Raw genomic sequence first — 11416 nt, 5'->3', positions numbered from 1 at the left:
ATATCATATATATATATATATATATATATATATATATATATAACTTCTTCATTTACTCACATAAAATTGATATACGAAATTATAAATTTATGAGTAATCATTAAGTATTTACTTTAACAGTAATCAATACGTAGGTAGGGCTAGTTAGTAAGTTATAAATATATATGGCGTTTAAGCTACACTGAATATTCCGCGTTTCATCCACTCATAATCCTGAAGAATCCTAAAGTGGATGAAACGCGGAATATTCAGTGTAGTCTAAACGCCATATATATTTATAACTTACTATCATATATATATATATATATATATATATATATATATATATATATATATAAGTAGATGGTAGTTTGCTTGTGTGTGTATATATATAGGAAAGGATGAATAAAATATTTAATTTACTTTAATTATGACAGTAATTATTCATATTTCTCACATTTGTTTAAAATCTATTTAATACATATCAATTTAGTTTAAAAATATACATCATCAAAAATAAATCAGCGCTCAGTGTTTATATTGTGATTTGATTAAAACCATGATTGTGAACATTTAGCTGTTACTATCAAAATGGTATTGTGATTTATAATTAATAAGGACTTAAGGTCTTCATTGAATGGTGAAAGCATGAAAAATGATGTGCATGTAGACAGTTCCCCTAGTTTATACATTTTTTTTAATATTTGATAGCAGGTCTATACTTTAAATGTTTAAAGTTTTCACAATTTATTAGTCTGGTATTGCAGAAGTGTAACCAACCATTCATATAACTTGTCATTTGTAATTAGTAAGGGCTGGATCTGTTAAAAAGAACAATGCCGCCATTCACTAGAAATAAAAGCTGTCATTTCCTTAAATAGTACACTGGATCAAACAACTATTGTTAGTAAGCAACTAAAGCGAAAGACAGTAAGAAGTTGAGTGTAAGTCTGATGCATATATTTGTATCAATTGTGATGACTGACAATAACCATAATTACGAACTTATTTCCTTACTAACTGTTCTAATTCACATGATATTAATATCTAAATTGGCTTTTAACTTTACTAAAATATTTATGACAAACTAGAATAATACGGTTTCCCGGAAGGCTTTGAATTACAATATTATATATAAGCAAACACATAGACATAAATGGATCAAATGCGCATATTCACTGAATTAACCAAATATAAGTATTTTAGATTCTAAAATATATCTCCGTTGCTTTTGATGGTGTATGTAGACAGTTATAAAAAATGTCTCGTTTGAAATCGTCCCTTAAACAACTGATAGATGCTCTTTAAAATATAATTAAACGGTTCATTTCATTTTTCGTACATAAACTAAGCTTTACAAGAGGTAATTACGAAGAAACTATCCTTGTTGTACAGAAGTTTCCGACGATATTTATAAAACATTAATTAACTTTAGAAGATGACATTGTCGAACACGTTATAATATTCACATCGATCTAATCTAGGCACAAATACATTGAAATAACTTAATGTTTAGCATGCATTACTCTTGTAAAATCGATATTTGCTTTATAACAACGCAGAATCGGATTATATATATATATATATATATATATATATATTGATTAATGTACTGTGATAATCCGTATTTTACTGTTTAAATCTTTAATCTGGATAAGTGCATGAAATAGATGTGCTTTTTCCTAATTCTTCATGTCATGAATGATTAAAGTTACATCATTATAAAAGCATTATATGCTTTTGTCTCACATTGATTTTCATACATTTTTTTGGTTTCCTATTCTGTTCTAGTGTTCCTGTTAAACAATGTATACGTTATCTATATTAACAGATTCTTTCGCACTTGAAGCAGTTTTTGTATTATGTGAAACAAAACAAAAGATGATTTCATTGCGCAAGAGATGAAATGGCAAACGCATCGCCAGTCGCACGATACCCTTGTAAAGAAGATAGGGAGAGTTTAATAATTTTCGCTATCTGACAATGAGTGTCGATGGGGCGCCACCCTCTACATCTCGTAATAAACTCAAACTTTCATCATAGCTTGCTCAAATAAGGAAGCAGGTAAATCATAATACTTGATTAATTCTTAAAAAAGGGTATCATCACACATCTAAGGATCTTACGGTTATACTACGTGGAAATAACGGTTTCTGTCCGATTATCAAAGTTAAGAATGCAGTCATTGTTTCCATCTTTTCTTTTTTATTTACTACGTGCGAAAACGTAGGATACGCTCGACTTGACGAAAGAAATGGCATCAGTTCTTTTACTTATTATAGCACTTCCTCTTTCTACTGGATATGAGCAATAACGAAAAGTTGCGCAATATTTGCTTCACTAAAACCTATTCATTTCATAGGCACATAGAATCTCAGCTTACTTTATTTGGAGCGTAATGCGAAGCCTTGTGTGACTCCACACAAAATCACGTTACATAGACAAAATCATAAACTTATTGTTTTTTGTTTGTTTTTGTAACTCCCTATATTGCCTTATTAATCAGGCATTGAATACAGATAATATTATGACATCCTATGAAGGAATTTTAAAACTTAACAACATCTTAAAAAATACTACTTACGCAGATTAACAAACTATAATAATTTTCCCTTAATAAGTAATAATATCACAACTTTCCTATGAACCGCACTTTATATTGTTTAATGTCACTGGCGTAACCATATTTCAAAATTAAGGAATATAAAATAACTGTCATTAACGGCAATTAAAGTTATAAATGAATAGGACATAATAGCAATATGGATAAAGTTTCATGTACCCCCAATAAAGGTTGCAAATATGTTGATTGTATCTTGACATTAAAACACCGTTTTAGACTTTAGATTGTCGGCCGCATTACAGATTTGAAACAGAATAACATGAGGAAATATATAGAAAATAAGAAACTCATTGTTTATCGCTGAAATATTTCAATCATATATATATATAAGAATAATTCCTTTGTAAAATATCGTAAAATTATTCTTTGCATCGCAATGTTTGTTAATGCGCCATTTAACCTGAAATATTAAATTCACAAGCGATTTTCAATCGTATACATATCACGATAGTGAGAGACAATTTTGAGAATGTTAGTTCTGCAGTTATTGCAGAGACGTACCGCCGTCATTCTGCATGAATTAACATAATGGTCACACATCTGACTCCGATCAGGCTCGACGTTTCTTAACTTCGGTGTGGCAACGTTATTATGTCGTATATATATTTCTTATAAATGCAATTTTGAACAGATTTACAACGAATTTCCGAAACACTATCAAAATACTCGATTAGTCTTTTACAATGATTATAATCTTTTTTTAAAAAAACGTATTCCGGCTTAATCGTATATAGAGACACCGTTTTGTTACTATAACAACTACAGCGAAATAATCCCCTAGAGCTGTAGATTAAAAAAGCAATTATTCAATTGCAATTAATTTTGTATCTTTATCGTTTATTCTTAATCTATGCTTTATGATATTAGTGGGTTAATTAAAAATTAAGGAGCTTCAACTTAGGATTTAGATTAGCTTATCTTATTTGCATATGTTGAAATCGACTGAATAAAATCATTTTATTAATCCGTGATCGGATTGAAAACCAACTAATATTTTCGTTTTCTATTAATATAATTGTTCAATTAAAAAATAATTACTTTTAATCTCTTCTAGATGATCTCATAAAAATGGCTCTAATAGAAGTAACTAAGCTTATAAAATTTAGTTGTTAATTACTTGTTTGAAAAATTCACGTACATTATAAAGAATCACTATTTTAGATGAAAGAGGTTTACAGTGTTTGATACACTTCCTTAAATACTTAACAATTAGTTCATAAATATGTTTTGATTTTATATTTTGTAAGTTGAACGAAGCTTGAAAAGCTTATTATTTTCATAAGGATTCGCAAAAGTATATGTGATAGAAATTGGGGGCTTTTGTTTGCGCTATTTATTTGCTAGTCATGACTAAAATAAAATTACTTCTTCACTTCACCTATTAGCTTTTCTTCCTTTTCCGATCAAAATCTTTTACTAAACACAACTTAAACAAATGACTCCCAAGCAATGCCATTGTTAGAACTAACAACAGCTATATAGGTTTGAAAATATTAATTGAAATACGCAATAAAAAAGAGAAAATATATGTTTTTTTAGTTAATTTCGTTTTTGATAAGATTAGAAATACAAAATTACAACCTCCAACTTAATGCCCTTTAAATAGTCAGTTACATTAAACAATATAAACTGCGGGGAATCGAGACGTCATAATATTTAAAAAAATTCGTTGAATATGCAAGTATGAAAATGTGACAAAATGAAAATTATTGTTTTTAAATAGTATCCATGTTTTTAATCATTTTTAAATATTAAAAAGATCATCTAATATAGAGCGCATTGAGAAAGTATAAGTGGTTAAACTGTAGGTTATATGAGTCAACCATTTATTTAAGTTTAAATATTTTGTTGAAATATTTTGTTTATACTTTTAATATTTATAAATGTTAGGAGATTTTACTTAACACAATCGATTAAAAATATATAAAACTAAAAAGTTTTAAATAATTTTGATTTTTCAAGTTTTGTTCAAGAGCAGTTGTCAGACGAAATAGTGGCAGAAAACTCTGAAATTTGGCAATTTAAAATTTTTAATCTCGTATTTTAATGTGTTTGTGCAAATACGAACGAAAACTTTGTTTGCGTTTCAATTATGACAATTCATTTAATTACAATTGAAATGTTATCCATTAGCCACGTGTGTCGTTCATTATTTATTTTGACAAAAAATAATTTCTATATCTTAAAACATCGAATTGAAGTAAGAAACTTTGTTGTTTTCTGCTAAAGTAAGTGCTATTAGTTACAATGAGCAAATTTCATACAAATACTTATTTAATCTGAAACATATACGCATTAGAAATAATTAAATTGTCAATATTGTTGTCGTTCTATGCATTTTAGCAGTGTTAACAAGTTAAAATAATAAACAAAAGTATGGATAATTAATATGAAGCAAGTGAATCGTTTAAATTATAATATTATCCTACTGATTATGCTACTCCAATTTCCAAACTAGTTATGCTTCTAAAAATTAAAAAGAAACCTAGAGTAAAATGGATTCTTCACATGTAAGAAATCCTTTGTCAACAACTTAGATGAATGAACATTACAATTGTTACATGTATATATCAGAAAAGAGATTTCAGATCGAATCTAAACCATTTTGGCATCCATGGTAGCCATTTACATCAACTTATCGTTAGGGAATTTCTGATATAAGGTAATAATGTATCCAAAGAATAATTCATAATGTAACGTTGAAACACTTTTCAGGATTCAGGATTTCCAAATCATTTTTCGTTTTTTCAGCACAGGAGTTCAATTCAAATACCTTGCTGTCTGTTGTTGTACTACTGATTTTTCAACTTTATATTATTTCATAAAAATAAAATATTTAACATTCACCGATGATAACTATATTTTCTTTTATGCTTATATTAAACTTATGCCCAAGGTAAAGATAATGCATTTTTTATTGATTATATTCATATGCTTTTTGCCTTTAAAAAATACAGTCACGTGTTCTAATTTTGAATGCAATGACCTCGGTATAGTATATTACGGGAAGTTAGCAAGCTTTCACGGAAGATATATATTATGGTGACAAGTCCAGGCGGGTCTGTCTGAGCAGTTGTTTGGAAAGTCAAAAGAGACGCCTTTATAGTTTCAACAGCAAATAATTTAATGAATCGACATTTCTGTAGGGGGCTCTTCAACATAATATCCACAGGTAAATCAATTTAATTTTCATCATATGATTGACATGCAGTATTCATATATGCATATGAAACCTATTATATTTTTTTATCTCACTAAAGCATGGTGCGAAGTATTTTACAATTTGTATAAGAGATAAAATAAGTTTATTTATAAATATCGCTTTTTTTTTAATAAATTGCTTTTCATTGCTGTTAGATATTTCTTGCACTGCTAGCATTTTTCTCTGTTTTTGAAAATTTAAAATACTGAGCTCATTCTTATCTCAATAGATGTACAGAGGTAAATGTGAAATAATGATTTATTTATATTTATTATTCACTGGCTTGTACAACGCAGTATTATTTTTTTTTTCAAAAAGGGGCATTCTGAATTCTATCTTGTATTTCCTCTGCTGAGAAAACAATGAAATATGAGCAAGAAGTTAAGGAATATTCATTAAAATTTAGAAATTAAGGAATATTTAATTGAAAATAATAAAGATTTATTTAAAAGCCTCATCTATCATCTTTCTGAAGTTTTTTCTAAAATATTCAAATGTGTTTAATTAAGTATACATTATCCAATTTGTGATAAATATGATATTTCCACCAATATCTACTATTTGTCGATATATTATATCGAGACTTACAAGCTTTCGACCTAATTGTCAGTTTATAGGCAAATATTTGATATTAAGTCGAAGGCTTAGCAGTGTTGATGTAAGCACTCTATACTCTTACTATAATAGCTATACATTTCATCGTGTTAAGCACTTTTTGATTCGATTAATATCATCTACAAATAACCAGATTTGGTAATTTTCTACAATGCACATAACACACGCATATGCATATATCAAGAATCGAGCAAATGGCTGAAGAGCGATCAATCAGTTTTAAGCCCAAAGTTTTACCACTAGGCTCTAGTTGGTCGCAAAATAATTTTTACCATATGATATTTAAAATGTACAAATTAGCATTACGTTCCCGTAGGATAATCGAGAACTCTATGTGCGTGTGTGTTTATATCTGTTTTTATATGTGTATATATATACTATAATTTCAAGCATAAAGTTTATTCAGAAAGAATACAATTTAGTTCTTACGTCTACGTCTGATGAATATTCCGAATTTTTCTGTAACTCCTTAAGTTAGTCGATGGTTGATTCGTAAGACAATAATACAGTACTATAAAATCCAAATTATATAATATGCAAATAATACACACACACATACACACACACACACACACATTTTTTTTTTCTTTTTTTTTTTTACAAAGGCATCACCACATTATCAAGGCCCAGAGGCCACTCAAGGATAAGGATATATATATATATATATATATACATATATATATATGTATATATGTGTGCAATCTGTGTTAGTTGTAAATAATTTACTTAATAACCTTCAGATGACACACGTGGCTAATCATAATCTTTTTCGGCTTTTATTTCTGTATTTAACTGAATTTCAAATTTTCAACATTTTTAATTAACTATTAATCGAATACAAAGCAAACAGTATTTTCTTCGATGCCGCTACGGCATCTTACAACGTTTTACACCAGCATGGATAGAATGCTACCCATCAGAAAGAGAAACGATGCAAAGAGCAGCACTGAGACTTAGCAGTTCTTGAATCCAGACAGCGAGCCAACCAGAATCTTTCTAATTTAAACGAAACACAAAACAAAATCCTTTTCGACTATCAGAAATATTTCAAACCTGTCTGTTATTATCGTGAGCTTAGCGAGCAGGTAAGATGCCATGTTCGTTTCCTTTTTGATGAAATCTTCTTTCGCTGATGTTGAATCCAGTGTTCCTTGATGTATTTTCCCATGTTTTTATTTGTTGATCTTTTTCTTTATAATCGTCTTTTATTGTCTTTTATAGTTTTTCTCTTTTCATTTATTTAGTCTTCCTTCAGTTAATTTTTGTTGTGTACATTTCCGCCATCTTTCTTTTAGTTACATGCCTTTTATTTCTATTTATTGCAATTTATTTCTGTAGCCTTTTTTTAAAAAATCAAGCTTAACGTGATTAGAAGTTTCTATGTTTTCTTTCCTTTATACTTAAATGAGTATGAGTGAAAATTATTTGACATCGTTATTTTATTTAGTGAAACTGTACATATTTATTTTGTTCGGTAAAACTGTACATATTTCTTTTCAGGATTTAAGAAAGCCTTTAAGCTCATCGAATATATTTACATATTAGTCTATCTTACATATGAATTAAATCGTGGCTAGTAAAAAAGATAAAGAGACACATGAATTAAATTATATCCACCGATTATATAATCCATATCCTACCAATATTCACTCGTAATATATACGTGTTTTAAGAGGTCACCGATGTTTATAAACTATGACGTTTTAAGCTATGTATGCATTTCTGAAATAAATAGCTTACTATGCATATATTATGCATATGGAGTATGCATATGCATTAATATGCATATGCTATTATTAATTAATATATAATTTATTTACAAAAGCTTGCATTTCGAGAAAATAAAATAAAATATTTGAAAAAAAACTAAGTTTATAGTAAATGGAGAAATAACGTAGTGAATATTCGATGAAAGTCTTTCTTGAGTCTTGACAAGATACAAACTAATGTCACGTGCACACAAACAAACTGTATACTGAAGTAACACGTGTATGCATAAACACACGCATACATATATAAGTGTAAATTGCTACGTTATTTTATTAAATGGTTATATGTATAGAATCACATAAACTTTCTTTTCATTTAAATGAGGCTAAGACAGGTTTAGCTAAGTAGTAACAAAACTAATGTAAACTATTACATTCTTAGCTTGTAGCATTATTTACAAAAAGGTAATGGAAAGTAATGGTAATAATTATCAATAAAATATTTATTGTTTTCTTAACTTCACGAAGAACTCTTGTCATGTTGTTTCAAAATTCACCTTATATATATATATATATATATATATATATATATATATATATATATATATATATATATATATATATATATATACCGACTGGTAAGCTGAATACATGTGGATATAAATCCGTGAAATCCTTCTTTAAGTAAATATATATGTACGCGTGTGTTTATGTGTGAATATAGATAATTCTGACTTAAATCATTTTATAGGAACACATTTATGTTAACTTATTTTATAACCGTTTCTTAAACTACATACAACCACAGATAAATAGTGTGTATATTTACATATTCTGAATAAGAGTTACATATGTATAGTCCATATTTTTTTTTCGAAATATTTATTTGAAATTCATTTAAATTCCCATATAAAATGTTTGTGTGTGCGTGTCCCTTTTGACGTGCTCATTGGTTTTCTGTATTTGAAATATTGGTCGCGTGCGCTTTAAATCTTGCCATCACTTTTGTCTTCAGTAAATTCTAAGTTCATCAAAAAATGCTTTCTTCTAGTATTTATTGAAACAAATACTTCTGATGGTTTAGAATATTTTGAAATTTTCGAAAAATCATCATTTCCTGTGATTGATGAAATATAGTTGTGTATTTATTATTGACAATGAAACCACGATCATCTTCAAATCATACTTGTTGAGTAACACAAACCAATCGTTATTGTTTCCGATTATTCAAATCATTTACCTATCTTCGGTGTTATCAACAAAACGTTTTGATATTTTCATTCACCTTCTTCAGGTGTATTGTAAAGAAGTTTGGAAATGTCCTGAAAGTTTGAAGCAAACGTCTTTATTATAAAAATATTGTTAACTGTTATATTTCCATTCTATAAACTTTAAATATTCTTTTAGTTAACGAATTAAACAATCCTGCTGTCTTTTCTCAGGATTGAAGCGAGAACCTTTGGATAACGATTACACTTTAACCAACGGCCTAATATGTGCGGGAGTTTCATACCCTTAAAGCACCACTATTAATAAATTAGATAAAAACATGAAGACATAAAGTGTGCAAACAATATTTATCATATCTTTAAATACTATAGTGACGTGTAATAGCGTAAATAGAAACGATGAATAGAAAAACACTTCAGGTGAAAAGAGCAGATTAATTACTTACAAATCAGACGATCGATTCACCAACCCTCATGTATATCTACTCATACGCACGCCGACCTCCTACACATGTATGCGTGTATGTCGGTAAAATACGCGGTATTCTTTAAAATGAAATGCCGTAGAAACAACAAGTATTATGTGCTTCATATTGATATGTGTCTGTGTTTCCATTCACAAAGATTAATAAATCATTTGAACATGATCGGTGGTTTCTCGTTAAGCTAAAATCTTATATCCTTATTATTATTATGCCATGTCGTTGTCGTTGTGTCTGCTGTTATAAATCCAATCAGTTATTTGATATTACCGAATTGTTTTCTAGTTTCCCCGCGTTTCATACGATCTTTTTGCGTGAAGGTGCAACAAAATTATTACATATTTAATATTTCTTCACATTTTGATTTTCATTTGATTCACACTGAATCTTTATTCGCTTGACCAATCCCCCTTTTCATGTGTAAAATAATAATAATCCGTGAAAATGTATACCATATCGTGAATTAGCGATTTCAGAATTCTGGTTAGAGCAAATATTTGTATATTCATATCATTTTATAAAACTGTTATTTAAGAATACGCCGGAAATCTTATTTATTAACTTAAATACCAACATTATGAAGCTGTATGATATTTGTAAGACGTAATTCGTGCCGATTTTTCAATATTAACCGTAAGAAGAAAGCTTTATTCGGATAGATGCCCGTGTAAATATACTTATCTGCAACAAACAGTACAAAAATATAATATCGATCAGCTCATCCCAAACGTTAAGGGTGGTCAATTTACTCTAATCTTTGACATTTAAATGGCAAAATGAGAAGGATAAAATGCAGAAAATGAAGAATATACCGAAATGCCCAATGAGCTTACGCGGAGGTCATTGTTCGCAATACAAACCTTCCCGAAAACCTATCAAAAGTGAATCGAATAAAACCTTCCATTATGTTTTAGTTTTAGTATTTCAAGTATCAAGTTTCATTTGAAATATCAGTTTTAATATTTGCAAATCAATGAGAAACCCCAATAAACTTGCATTCATTTTCTTCGTTTAAGTACCCTATTATACATGCAGTTGTTATTGTCCTTTATCACCTTCGCAATTCACTTAATCTATAGTTGTGCTTTCTTTCCTAGCCACATCCACTTTGTTTATACTATTTTAGAAAATCTATTCATCAATTTTATAAATAAATCATTATAAATGTTAATACTTGTGCACCCACTTAGTCTTATTACCTGTATACTAATTGCGTAACAGTTTTGAAACGATTTATGCAAATGCTTATTTTATAAAGATTCCATATAAATGATGATGAGAATTTAAATGTTCCACACTTCTTATCTGTGAAAACAATCGAACCGCTGAACCGTTTATAGAAAAATTCCTCGAATAAACAAAACAATGTAATATATTCTACACTGGAATCATTACGCAAGTTTACAAAATTAAAAACACCGTCAAAAAGTTGACTTTAAGAAATAGTTTTATGTGATAAAGTCAAATTTTCAAAGTATTTCTTATTCACGTCTCGGTTTTCATTTCCGCTGGTTCTCATCTCACATTATAATTTGTTGCGAGATGGCCCCCCTTCTACTACAGAAAACCTTCTCTCA

The sequence above is a fragment of the Euprymna scolopes genome, chromosome 13, assembly GCF_053919585.1.
Source record: "Euprymna scolopes isolate OS-2025 chromosome 13, ASM5391958v1, whole genome shotgun sequence".
Classification (NCBI taxonomy): Eukaryota; Metazoa; Mollusca; class Cephalopoda; order Sepiida; family Sepiolidae; genus Euprymna; species Euprymna scolopes.
The sequence above is the reverse complement of the archived record's forward strand: the minus strand, read 5'-3'. Positions refer to the sequence as shown.